The 14,808-nt window shown below is 31.6% G+C and overlaps 1 protein-coding gene across 1 annotated transcript in view; it reads left to right on the top strand.

Annotated features, from left to right (window-relative positions):
• The first annotated feature begins 2,413 nt into the window (after positions 1-2,413).
• Positions 2,414-14,808, top strand: part of LOC134686313 (globin C, coelomic-like) — a 49,574-nt gene continuing 37,179 nt past the window's right edge. Inside the window, exon 1 of the mRNA XM_063545981.1 lies at positions 2,414-2,846. The gene's annotated coding sequence lies outside the window, so the exon portion shown is untranslated. The remainder of the gene's footprint in view (positions 2,847-14,808) is intronic.

Raw genomic sequence — 14,808 nt, 5'->3', positions numbered from 1 at the left:
ATCATACATTCTTAACTTTATATAATTTTGCAGAAAGAAAACCATACACTGTAAACAAAATTATAGAAATTTACTCCAGATGACATCTTTTCGGTTGTTATTTAATTTAATTGTAAAAGAAATATATCGTGTTAATAATTCTGTTTTTGATGTATCTACCAGTGACATCTGTCGAGTTTCCCTGTTTGAACAAATTGAGGAGGCATAACCGATTACTTGGTATCAAACAAAAGCACATTTTATTGCAATTTGTTTGTAACGACAGTTTTCATTGGACGTTAACAAATATTTTGAAGAGTTAGATTCCAAGTTTAATTAGTTCGTTACTAATAAAGTCACCATTTTGAAATACGAAATTTCAAAAAACAAACATTAAAGTCACATTTTGTTCCTCAAAATCTGTTTTAGTCAATATTGAAACCAATCAAAAGCGTACGAAAAGTGAAAAAAACGTCTTTAGTTTATGTTTGACATTGATAGTATACCTATGACGTCACATTATTTTGAAACCAAAAATCGATGCAACTGTTTCGCAGACTTTTTCATTTATGATATTTTTAAGCCAAACTAGTCATTGAACGGGAATTCATGTGCCAATTAAATGGAGTTGATTGTATTTATTTTAATATTAACCATCTTAAAACTTGATTTAATTATCCTTTTACCTATCTTCCGCTATGCGGTAAACTCAATACAGTTACGTCCTGGTCAATGATTCGTGTTCAACACATAGACATTCCCAAAAGTTTTAATAAAAGTAGCAATAAAAATACTTTAAAGCGTAAGGAACGAAGGTGGTATGGAAGAGTGATATTTCCCTGCTTCACTAGTGAAACTTATCTTGTTTGAACAAGTATCATATGACGGTTTTATACAATAGACTATTATTTTGAAAGATAGTGAAACTAATTCTCTCAAATCTTTTTTAAAGTAAAAGAAATCAATTTATATACTTCTTCAGAGGACAGGATGTTGTAGGTTCCCTTATAGGTGTCATACCACCAATTACCCCCTCAAATTTAGAACGTATGTAATAGTAGGACTACTCGGACAAAAAAATAGTACATTAGATGTCATTGTTTACTTAAATTAACCAACAAATTGGCAGAAATGAAACTTTTGGTGAAAGAGAAATATAATAGGACCATTTTGAGCTAAAATTTACTTGTCTATGAGTTTGTATTCAAAATTGAGTATTAATGCACTCCATAGTATACTAATTTAAGATTTCCAGAAAACCAGGGTTTATTTTTAGTGGTACATCTATTCAGAAGACCTTTTCCTTTGTATATGATTTTAAACCTCTGTTGAAAATTGGCATGTAGAAAGCTGCTACATGGATGATTCAGGATAAACATGGTTTCTATGAAGTTAAACATAAGGTAAAATATTTAGATAGCTGTGAAAATTGTTAAATTTGGTTGAACAGATGGGGACTTTTAATTGGTGGTATGACACCTTTAAATACCCATATATATCTTATGGCGTGTTTTAGTATCCTCATACTAGAATAAGTTTATAGTCATAAGAAACCTCAAATTTGAGAAAAAAAATATGCATATGTTTCTTATAACTAAATGGATAGTTTTCATTATACAACTTATGTACATATACTTTTTTTCTGAGGAAAAATCTTTAATTTTAATTTCACATTTAGAAGAAGTTTACTTATTTTCAATTGCTTGCTTCCAGGACGCAATTCGCCGAAATATTTTCCGTATGCATAGTGACCCGAGCGTAACACTCCGGTGACCACAATACGAATAGATCTGTCATTGCAATAAAGAAATATCTGATTATTCATGTTGAACACGTGCTCAATACCCATACTTTTTGTGATTTGTTTATTATAAGGTGACAATCGGTAAAACTCGGCTTAAAAACACGGCATTTAATGAGCAGCCATATTTGTTAAATCATAACAAACACAGAGAAAAAAAATGACGATTATATGATATATTTGCGAAAATAATGATAAAATCGTGCACAAATGACTAAGTTTATGATGTATACATGCATTGGTTCAAGAATTGGACAACAAATATTTTTCACCATTCACCCGTTTCATATGACTTTAAACACAGAACTCTTAAGCCCGATTACGCTTTATGAAGAAACATGTGTTGGTTGTTTGGAAACGGTTTAATATTGTATTATGTATTCAACAGATCTAGTAATATTACGTTGTAGGAATAAACGAATAAATAATATGGTCGAAATGGTAATTAAAGCATACATTGTTTCAATCTCTCCATACAATGCATTTGAGAGCAACATTAATAATGTATGTTGATGCACTAATGAAATCTTTCTACACCTACGACACAATCAATAGTTTTGTCGATCTATTGTTTACCTAGGGTGTCTTGTTAATAAAATCAAGCATAAGTTTGTATGAAGTATAAAACGACAGGATTAATCTCATGATCAATACTAGAAAAAAAGTATTTATATATATGCATAAACCTGTCGTAATTAAACCATTCCTATGTATCGATAACCTGAAATCCGGACTTGATATTCATGCTGATTATTTTCTGTTTCATTTTAATTAAAAAGTCATTGCAAGTGTTATTTAAGCGTGGAGTACCTTCCGAATAGAGAAATCGATATAGAATCCAGCTGCAGAGACACAGAAAAATTATTTATTGAATTATTGTTCAGCTAAGTTGTGTTGTTTTCGGACCTAGAAGTATTTTACTTATACTAGACATTGCATTTTGGATCTTTTTAAGCAAGTAACTGTGTTATTAATATGTCAGAGAATTTTAACAAAATGACATGAATCGAGACAACATTTTATCTGTTTTATCTGATGGAATACACAAAGAATTAACAACACTAAGGTAACTTTCTATTTTATGAGAAATAATGCATTTTCATTTAAAATAATGAATTTCTTATTTCTGTAAAGTCTGTATTTGACTTAAAAGTGACTGAGTTTTTCTTCTTTTTATTGGTTTGTTTTGAAATCGTTTTAGTATTTAAATTCAATTACATCATTCAATGCATGATTTCTTTTAATAAGAACGTACAGGGTAATGGATGTATTTTTTCGTCATCGGTTAGTTTAATTAGTTTAAACATATTTATTTATAGTGGATTGGGAAACAAGTTTTACAATTTATATTAATCCCTTTCCACTTTGCAGATGCGAGTGCTGCCTTGTAGCGGCATTAGCCTGCTCTTTTTTGACATCTACTAGGGTGTCTTTAACGTGCAAGAGAAATGCCTGTCCCTTAACACGGGTCAGTCATTTATAATCCCCTTCCGACGGACTATTATCGTTTCCTCAAGACGATACTCACAAATGGTGTCATCGGTTATAAGGAATAGGCTCATTGTTGACATGAAAACATAAAATACCTATAAACAGGCTCTATATGTAATCATTTAATAAATCTCTAATATTGTACCATGTCAAGTGTTAAGAGATAATGGACCATTTTTGGATTTGTTATGTAAATTTTGGGTGGAAGTAAGATTCATATTGTTGAACATCATTGAAGCAAAAGTAGGAACAATTATTTTTTTAAACAAGACTGTGAAGTGAATATATTAAGGAGATAACTGTATTGTTTTTGTAGCCCCAACGGCATCAATTCGAATTTTGATGTTTGAAAACTAATTCTACTGGCAAAGTGTTAGCGGAAACAGAATACGGTTATTTGCGGCCATCAAATCACCAGTTGATGCCAAAAGAGCTTGAAATATAATGAATTTATCTCCATTTTAATGAAACTGACACAAAACATCATCAAATCATACATTAAAAATCCGTCAGGCGTAGTTTACGCCTGCGCGTTCGTTTTTATAGCATCAATTGGGAATTCATGTCATGAAAATTTGTGAAGCGATCCAATAAAAATGAAAGTCACAAAAAATGTTTCATAAGAACGATCTAATTTAATACTACAACATAAATGATAGTGTGTACTCTGAGCTTCATTTATCAAAAAGTTAATCATAATATAAAAAAAATCTTATAAGAAAATTATAATGCCCGCGTCACACTGTCCCGATTTTGACGCCGATGGCAACACGATTATGGAAATTTTCACATTCGGGACTGATCGTATCCAGATCGGGCTATTCGTAGTGCCATCTTTAACCATCGGCCACTTTTTCTAGCCTTCAGGGACAACTTCGGGAAAGGTTTTAAATTTTTTAACATGTTAAAAAATCCCCGAAGGTGCGTCCGATGTTGAGGGTTCGTATTGAGTTCGTATCATCATCCTCAACATCGTAATGTCACCTGGAATGCATCTTTGAACATCGTTTTCATTCTTGTTTCCATCGTTTCCATCGGGCAGTTTTGAGATACGATGTCTACACGAATGAATCACGAAGCTATCCGATGGTCTTATGATGGCAATACGACTTCGTGAACACCTCGTAATCCCGTCATGTTGCCATCGTATACAAGTACGAAGGCGACAAGATGGAACTACGACGGAAATAAATCCAGCTAAATGTAAGTTAATTTTCGCGCTTAAATACACTTAAAGTGCCATGCGCGATATGCACTGGTCAGTCTAATACGACAGTTGAGAAAGACGTTCACAAAACATGGAGCTCATATCAAATGATTCTATGAGAACAAGAAAGGCGACAGCGTTGTCTCAATTGATTCAAATGGAACAAGAAGAGCAGCTATTACAGGCTCAGGATTTACTTTTAGAAGAAAAATATTATTTTTTGTCAATTTTTCATATCAAGTAACATAATGAAAATCATAAACGCGCCTCGTACACCAACACTGCAGGTACACGTATATACGGAAACCAACTTTTTCTTCATTATTAGATTTTTTTATGTATCGTCTGAGTTGTTGTCACTCAAATGTTTACTCCATAACAACTTTATTTTCTATATGTCATATTTTGACGCGTTTGTTGCTTTCCTCACATCCTTCCTTTTGTCAATATTATTATTTTATTCTCCTAGAAAGATCTCTTTTTGAATAAAAGGGATCAACGAACCCATTACCTTACCCGAAAGGTAGATCAGGTATAAATATGGGCATAACCATGGTTGATTATTCAGACTAGTACACTTACAGTCAAACAAGGCAATGCCGAGCATGGCATCCCCTCGTATATAACATATTGGGGACAAATATGGACACTTTATTTGTATATAACACATGCAGAAAATGGTAAATTGAATATGCATATTTGATACATAAACTATTTTTTTTAGAAATCAACCATAACATTCAGTAACTTGAAATACCTTAAATATTGTCTTTAGAACCAGCAGGTATAAAAATGAGCAAACCAATTTCCTGTGTATTATGCTAGATAAAGAAGGAAAAAAAAGTCCAGCTGCATGACCTTGACCTTTGGCCTTGAACGTAAAAAATGTCAGATCATTACAAGGAAGAACAATATACCAAATGTGGTTAAAATCTTTTGAAGCATATTGGTTTAGAGTGTCCACAAGGGTGCCTTCGGCATATAATTTAAACATGTTTTATGCATCGTAATCTGTACACGACGTTATTTGACATCGTATGACCATCGCGCCATCATCGTAATCGATCGTGTAGCCTTCGTAATCCAACGTGTAGCCTTCGTGATCCATCGTGTAGGCTTCGGCTGAGATATGAAGCTTAAATACTGGTCTTCGGTTGACCTGCGTATGTCCATCTTTTGCTATCGTATATAATATCGGTACCATCGTATAGACTTCGTTATTCATCGTACTTGCTTCGGTCACTTTTTTGTATTTTAACTAGATCGGGACCAACTTCGTACGAACTTACAATTTTCGCATTCGGGTGTCCATCGTATGTAAAAATCGGGACAGTGTGACGCGGGCATAAGAGAATGTTCAGGCGTATTCTAAATTTTTTAGTCCTTTGAAATGAGAGTCTGGAAATATCAATGGTTGCATTTCAATTGACATCTTTTTAAGAAACCACTATCGGTTTAACCCTTTCTTCTTGATTTCCAGTCTTCAATCCTAATCTTTAGTTACTAACTTTACCTCTACCATCCACAGCCTTTCGCTTGAAGCACTCACTTAAATCAAAAGAATTGACATAAATAAGTCTTATAATACTCAATACTTTTCGTACTTAATTTGACGTTGTGAACTTTTTAATTGTAGCGTAACTGATGAGACATTTGGATACGAAACTTGTGTTTTCTGTAGAAAATTTGCATTCTTCTGTTTTTTAACCGTTTACTTGATTGATTTTCATATTCTTTTATTTCATTGTCATAATATTGTTCAGAAAACAAAGATCAACCATCAACCGAACAATCATTTAGAATTCGAAAAGTGGCCAAACTTAGGCTTGAGAATGTACTTTCATGACAAGAAAAAGACAGTAGTGTTCTTGATAATAATGTCCATATATTTGAAAGATACGCTTAACGAAATATAAGTAATCATTCAGATCACCTATTTGCGTTATGGCTGCCATAGAGCCTCCCGATTTATTAATGTACCGAAAATTGATATCCTGCAGAGTAGGAGAGTTGATATTTAAGATATCTGCTTCCCAAAAAGACATGCGATAATGACCGTTTGTTAGTCATAACAAAATTTACTCAAGTCTCCAATCAAATTCCTCTGAAAAGTAAATTCTACAACCATGCGAATTCACTTCACCTCTGTTATCAATCTCCTTCTATCCCGTATCATTTAATGAAATATCGCAGTATGGTACCTTTGTAAATATAAGTACCCTTTAACTTAGCTCCTTTTGGCTATTGAGTGAACTTATAACAAAAAGAGGTTTGTTTCAATGCTAGCTATGGTATTTCAAAATATTGTTAGGCGATTCATTATGAGATTGGAACATAAATTTGACTGTAAAAGTAAAAAAAAAAAAACTTTACATTTGCATGATTTCAAATACTTTATTGGAATAAACTGTTTTACTAATGTTGCCTTTATTTTTTATCTGAAAGTTTATTCTGTTTATATATATATTCTGAGACAGAAATGCGAAAATCATAGAAAGTTAAAAAGTAATTAAATATGTATTGTTCTCAGTTGACACATGCCATGAAGTAATATACAATTCAAGAAAAATATGTCTGTAGATAAAAATGTTTCTTCCATGAAATGAATAAATCGACATTTCAATATCTATTTCGAATTTCAAACATTTTTTTCGAAAACCAACATGCATGACTAGATATTTCAAAGTATTTTGTAGCTTAATATTTAATGTTTAATTAAAATAGTTGAGAAAACAATAAAGCCAAACTCTCATCAAGTATCAAAAACATGGTTTCTCGTTTTTTTTTATTTTTTAGATTAGACCTTTGGTTTTCCTGTTTGAATGGTTTTACACTAGTAATTGTGGGGCCCTTTATAGCTTTTTGTCGGTGTGAGCCAAGGCTCCGTGTTGGAGGCCGTACATTGACCTATAATGGTTTACTTTAAAAAAAAAAAAAAAAAAGGTTATTTGTATGGAGAGTTGTCTCATTAGCACTCACACCACATCTTCCTGTATCTATATAAATATATAAACTTGCAATTGAAATGACAGCCTTTGATCGATGATATGACAATACTCTTAGTTAGGACATGTATATTTCATAATCAAACTTATTCTTTTAAGTTTGAATATATCGAACTATACCGGTTAAATCAGTGTTATTTCTCAATTTCTTTTTATACTCGTAGGTACTGTCTACTAGTATTCAATCAATTGCTGACAATTATTAGAATTTAATATCGCATCGCATAACTACAGGAAGCTCAATAAGAGCATCATGCTCGATATACCTTTGAGAAGGAGACAATAGTCTTAACTTTTCTGAATGAAATGTCGTAGGAGAAGACTGAAAAGTGACAGGGGACAAAATATTATGTAATTAAGTCGGCGCACTGTTTCGTTTTAAATTATTATAATGAATAGATGTTACTGTATAAAATGGTTGACAGAAACATATTTTCCCCTAAAATCCTATTTGTTTTTCTGTGATGTTTTATGTTGGTTGATTTACAGTACAAAAACGTTTATTCCTCAACAGGACTATACCTCTTTTGCTTGAAATCTAAGCTGGTCAGTATGACATTTCTATGAATATTCTGTGTACAAAGTTTATAACGTCAACTGTCTATTTATTTTGTAATTATATCAAAAACAATTAGGTAGAGTATTTTATTTGAAATGTGTGGCCAGACACTACTCAGTTTTGACGAACAGATAAACAGATCAGTCAGTTGGTATGGATTGTTTTGGTTGTGTACAATGTAGAGGCGTAAGATCTCGAATTTTAAGCGATAAAACATATTCTTATGAGTAGATTTCTACTTTGATAAACATTGTTATTATCCATATTGATTATTTTTTCATTAAGAAATCGGTAGCCATAGTAGACAAGACGCCTTGACATGCTATCAGTCGGTGTCCAAATTGCATCATTACTACCCTTCATGGAAAAACTCAAATTACAAATATCTCCAAGAATAATTAAATGATATATTTGTAAAGGAAAATGTTTCATCAGGTTATGATCATCATATGTTTTGCTTTTACACCACTCACATAAATGTCCTATTGATTTTCAGGGAGAAGTTTTGGACGGTACTGTAGAACGCTTACTCAATGCTGTAAAATATTTTGCGTAACAGAACTAGAAAACTGCCTTCTATTAGTACATTTAATTTATTAAGACGATTTGTATATGGAAAAAAAAATTGAAGAGAAAAAAAATAACGTGTCCTCTATTATAGGCACACTGGGTAATATCTTTATTAACAAAACGCCTATTCTGTTATGATTACTCAATGCAAAGGTACATAGTTTATTAGGGTATAAAGTTGATGAGCAATGAGGACCTACTATATAGCATTTGATTTTCGTTTAATACATTCAAGCTTTGTTATACTTTCAAAACCAAAGAAATAATGAAACAATTCCAAAATGCCAACGTAGTCATAGTTACCTTCTTGAATAAGGAGTTTATTTTTTATCATTAAATTTGAAGTACTCATTTGGCTGCTATATCAGTCTGTATTTCTGTTTGAAGCTATGTATATGAACTTCTTGACAAAAAAAACTATATTTGGGATTAAACCATTTACAATAGAATTGCATTGTAATTTAGCATGTTATGTGTGACATATTTGTTTTTCGTTCATTTTTTTAAATAAATAATGTCTTTAGTTTTCTCGTTTGAATTGTTTTACATTGTCATTTCGGGCCATTTGTAGCTGACTACGCAGTAAGGGCTTTGCTCATAGTTGAAGGCCGTACGGTGACCTATAGTTGTTAATTTAGGTGTCATTTTAGTCCCTAGTGGAGAGTTGTCTCGTTGGCAATCATACCACATCTTTTATGTTATATGTATATTTTAAATTGACAATGCTTTAATATTGGTTTATCAAGATCATACCATACAAACTGCTTGTTCCTGTTCTCTACTGTGTTAAGTCATTAAAATATCTGTTCTTTGATAAATTTTTTGTACTGTTGGAAATTTATACCATGAATGTAAACTAAAGCATTCTCATACACTTCAGTATGATCGTTAAATCATACCAAGATGTAGTTTTCATATAGATAATTATTAATTAATTGTTAAAACTATTTAGTATATAGATGAATTTAACCTTTCAGATAACAAATGAATCCATAGACCTGTTGTAAAAAAAACGTATTCGTAAAAGTAGGACATTTATCCAATAATGAACTGGTAATTATCTTCGACTTAACACTTCCACAATTTACTTATTTTCTTGTATAAAAATTCTGTTCAAATGCTTATCCCCTCATCTAATGGTTTTGTTCTGTATATGTTGCATTGGTGTTTGATTTTGTTGCACATCCAATGTTTCTGTTGTTTGGTTGTGTTCTCCTGATAGTTGATGTTTTTCCCTAAGTTTTAGTTTGTAACCCGGATTTGTTTTCTCTCAATCGATTCATGACTTTGAAACAGCGGTATACTGCTGTTGTCTATATATACCATGTAGTATTTGACAGTAAATCGACTGAACATCAGAACAGTTTTTGTATCCCTTCAACATCTTGGTTGGATGTCCTATTACATAAGCTTTTAATGGTATTATTCTCTTTAAAATCTGTCAGTCTTCGTAAGTCTTACATTGTTCGGTTTCAATTATCCCTGTCGCGCAACGTTACGTAAAATATCATTTATTTGATGTTGGCAACTGTTCACACACCACACAAAGCGATAAATATTCTATTAAAATGTATTTACATAAAATCGTACTTGAGATAAAATTTCCTCATTTACGGAATTGTTCGTGTTTTGGTATAAGATAGATAAACAAGAATAATAAAAAAGGCATACAAATTATCACTGTGAATGTTACAGTTTACCTTTTGAAATTCCTTGATCTGCTATGACTTATGACCAAATGTTTCCTTATACTTTTCAATCTTAGGGTGGAAAATCAAGTAACAATACTAACTAGAGCATGAGAGCATGTATATGCTGGCAACTAGAAAAATTCAAACCAAAGATTTGTTATGTTAAAATGCCGTGTTAGATATGTAGAAACCATTTGATTAATGTGCACATATTATTTCTTGTAAATGCAGTTGTCATCCGGATGGAAACATAATTCCGCATGTGACAGATCCTCGTCAATCAAATCAGGCTAACCTTCAAAGTAACATTTAAACTTTACCATTAGTTCTAATGGCGTTCGTCTTGATTGATTACGAAGATGACTCTATCTTCAAATGAATGTTATGATTAATCACGTAAATGAGTTCATTAAGACATTTTAATAGTATCTTTTATCCGTGAATATATCTTAAGTAATACACCTACCGTTAAGGAATCAAGATTTAGAAATCATAAACAATTATGAATTTGATTGGTGCTGTCCTTCACTGTGTTATCTTAGTCTTATCGTTCATATTTGTTATATTTGCTTTTGTTATTTCTCAGTTCTGAAACTCCTACACAATACCTCGTTCTTTTATCTTTTAAATGTCAGTTGTACATATTTTTCTGTTCCCTCTAGACGATACCGAAAGATCATTAAATTATCACCTAATCAACGAGTGGATGGTTGGTACTTATATACATTGTCTAATCTAAATAGTTATCAAAGGTACCAGGATTATAATTTAGTACGCCAGACGCGCGTATCGTTTAATGAACGAGTGGATGGTTGGTACTTACATTTTCTCAACTCATTTTAAGACTGTATGTTGACTTTTCTTCGAGAGACATTTTTGTTTGTGTTTGTCGTATTAAAATCAGAAAGATGATAAAACCTACTATAATTCGAATTATCATATTCTTCGTTCTTTGCTTGGCCTTTTTTACATTTTTTTTTATATTCGATCGCCACTGATGAGTCATTTATACACGAAACGCGTAATTTGCGCAAATCCTTGTATGTATGATGAGTTAATTTTTTCCCGATACACTGGTATTTTCACCCAATTTTAAGCATTGTTGTAAAGATTAAAATACTTCAGAAAAAAATCAGGTGGATTTGCTATACAATTCAGGACGGATTTGCAATACCCTTATAGTGTGGCAACTTTTCTTGTCAAGATGTTAATTTTCTTAAAAAAAATAAAATATAGTTGCGTCATCAAAAACAATGTAACACATGGAAAAATTTGATACTTATTTTCTAAGTAAGCATAAAATTGAGAATTTCAAAAGAGATAAAGTGTTAGTATAGTTGTCTGATGCATTTAAGTGTGTTTGATTAAAAGCCGACAGCTGACGTCAGTCCATTCATTTAAAAATAAATAGCGGTAGTATAATGGACACTCATGAAGAAGTAGTTATCAGAATTGTTTCCTTATTTCTTTTTTTTTAAATAGAAAACAATGTAAAACTACAATGGTTTGGTTATTGACAGACATATGACGCAATTGTTACATTACGTTCAAATCTTTAGTGTGGAGGTTTAACAATTCTTTAACAACTTGTCGATATTGTGACTGAAATGATTTAAAAATATTAACGAATATATTGAAAAAAATCTCAACTTTATATGATAATATAAATTAAAAAAGGCAAGGAGTTAAAACATGATGGGATTAGAAGAATTAAGATAAAGATTAAAACTTACAGATAGTTTTAATTTACAGTATACCTTTCACAGATTTGAGTAAATCGAAATGACAATTAATAATTTTGTGCGTCCAAATCGATTGACATTTATGATGAACACGCTAATCAAACTATTTTAATTGCAAGAATCTTTAGCTTGCTATAAAACGATTTTTTGTCCCCCAGTTTCTTCATAAGAAAATGCCTGTTCCCAATCAGGAATATAATATTTTTTTTCAAAACGTTGGATGGGTTTGCACATTGATTGTGCCTTTTTCAGAGGAGATTTCCGTTTAGAAGTTCGATATTTTTGTTATTTTACTTTTTATAGCTTCTTTGATACGTGGTAATCTCACAAAGTAATATAAAACTCTAATCCATGAATCATCAGTTTTGAAGTTTAAACGTAAGGTCATTAATAGTTTCTCGAATCAATAACGGCAAATTTATGAAACCATTTAACATAACAGTTTCGAAGCACTTAATACTAAGATAATGATAATATAGTGGATAATTGGATATAAGAAGATGTGGTATGAGTGCCAATGAGAAAACTCTGTATTCAAGTCATCATTTGTAAAGGTTAACAATTATGGGTCAAAGAACAGTCTTCAACACGGAGCCTTGGCTCACACCAAACAACAAGGTATAAAGGGCCCCAAAAATAACTAAGGTAAATCCATTCAAACAGAAAAACAACGGCTAATTGATATATTAAAACGAGATATGAGAAACCCTTAATATGAACTTAAAGACCAAAGAACAATCACTGTACATCAGGTTCCTGGCTTAGAACAGGTCCTAACAAATGCATTGGGTTTAAACGTTTTGATAGGTACCAACCTTCACCCTTAACTGAAAAAATAGTGGTACATCACATCTGACAAATCAATAGAAATGGCTTAACTCAATCAAAAGAAATATTAACACAAACAAGTGAACATACACTGAATGAATAAATTTGATCTATGTCACAATGTAAATAATATCAATAAAACAAGGGATTAGATGTTAAAAAATTATAACTTTTAAGAATTTTTGTCCTCAATACTCTTCAACTTCGTACTTTAATTGACCTTTTAAACTTTTTTTGAATTCGAGCGTCACTGATGAGTCTTATGTAGACGAAACGCGCGTCTAGCGTTTATACTAAATTTATTCCTGGTATCTATGATGAGTTTATCATAAAAGACAACACTAACCTTTGACAAAATTAAGCTTTAATTTTTACTCTTAAATTGTTTAAATTCTTACAATTCATGCAATTTTAATGAAATATCTTTTTACCTCTGTTTTACCAAATAACATTTGTATATTTTATGAAGACATGATACATTAAAAGGTCTAATAGCACGTAGTATATCTGTTCTACACAACTGAATTCTTATTCATATACTTTTGTTTATCAGCTTAAGACATGACTTAATACAAGGTAAGACCTTATCGATAGTAAGTAAAGAAAAATCAATGAAGGTTGATATAGGCAGTCTACGATTAAAGAACCATAAATAAGCTTGGCTGGTGGTACTACTAGATTGGTACATCTAACATCGTCAAGAGACACATCATTATGCGGATAGCTAATGTCATATTAATTACCAATAAAACAGGACTTGTTTAAAGACATATGATTCTATTTAATGTTTTGCAATGATAATATCGTTCCTACTAACTTTACTTCACACTAAACTTGTTTTTGTATATTGGTCGTTTTCCATTTTTTTGTCATTTCGCTTTCGAATTTTGAGTTTGACTATCCCTTAAGTATCTTCCACCATTCTTAGAGAACATAAAAATGTCATCAAGTTCTTCTTTTCAGAATTATGGCAGTTGTTCTATCAAATAGTACGTTTTTTCCCTCAATGATCTTCAACTTCGTACTTTATTTGGCCTTATAATATTTTTTTTTATTCGAGCGTCACTAATGAGTCTTTTGTAGACGAAACGCGTGTCTGGCTTCAATATTTTTTTAATCCTGATATCTATAATGAGTTTATTCTTTGTTTCTTGGCGTTTTTGTTTTGTTGCACTTCAGTGTTCCTGTTGTTCTTTTGTTTCTCTCTTATAGATGATGTGTAACCCTCTATTTTAGATTGTAACCCGGATTTAATTGTTTTCTCCCAATCGATTTATGACTTTTTAACACCGGTATACTACTGTTGCCTGTTTTGCTTTATGTATGCTATTGGTTAATAAATTTTACGACCTGCATTTTGTTTATACTTATACTATTGTTGCCCTTTTACTGACGAAAAATGATCAATAATTTGAATAATAAAATAATGAAACTTATTTGTAGCACTAAATCATTGTGCAACGGATCGATCAAGTAAAAATTTGATTGTTATAGTTATATATTTGAATTGATTTTTTAGCCTACGCATATGTCTTTGTGCATTATTGTAAGTGCATTTCACTTTAATCCACTACAAACATGCCCTTGAATTGAAAGCAATTCAATATATATAAAGCGATGTATTTATTATTCATAGGAAATATGGTGAAAATTACATTTAACCGCTGAAACCTTATCAAAATCTGATTAGATATATGTACTTTTATCCGATAAAAACGTTTTCACTTTACAAAGACATGGAATGTACAGCAATATAGTTCAGTAGTAAAGCTAGATGAAACGATTTTCTTATTAACTTATTTACGTTCCTTTTTCACAAATCTGACCGACCGAATTACACTTAATACCTGTTTTGTAATAATATGTGCAACACGACGAGTGCCACATCTGAAGAAGAATCTGCTTATCCTTCCGGACCACCTGAATTAACCCCCA

Source organism: Mytilus trossulus, chromosome 10 (genome assembly GCF_036588685.1).
Source record: "Mytilus trossulus isolate FHL-02 chromosome 10, PNRI_Mtr1.1.1.hap1, whole genome shotgun sequence".
NCBI classification, from domain to species: domain Eukaryota; kingdom Metazoa; phylum Mollusca; class Bivalvia; order Mytilida; family Mytilidae; genus Mytilus; species Mytilus trossulus.
Note: the sequence above shows the minus strand (reverse complement) of the source record. Positions and strands in the feature narration are given on the sequence as shown.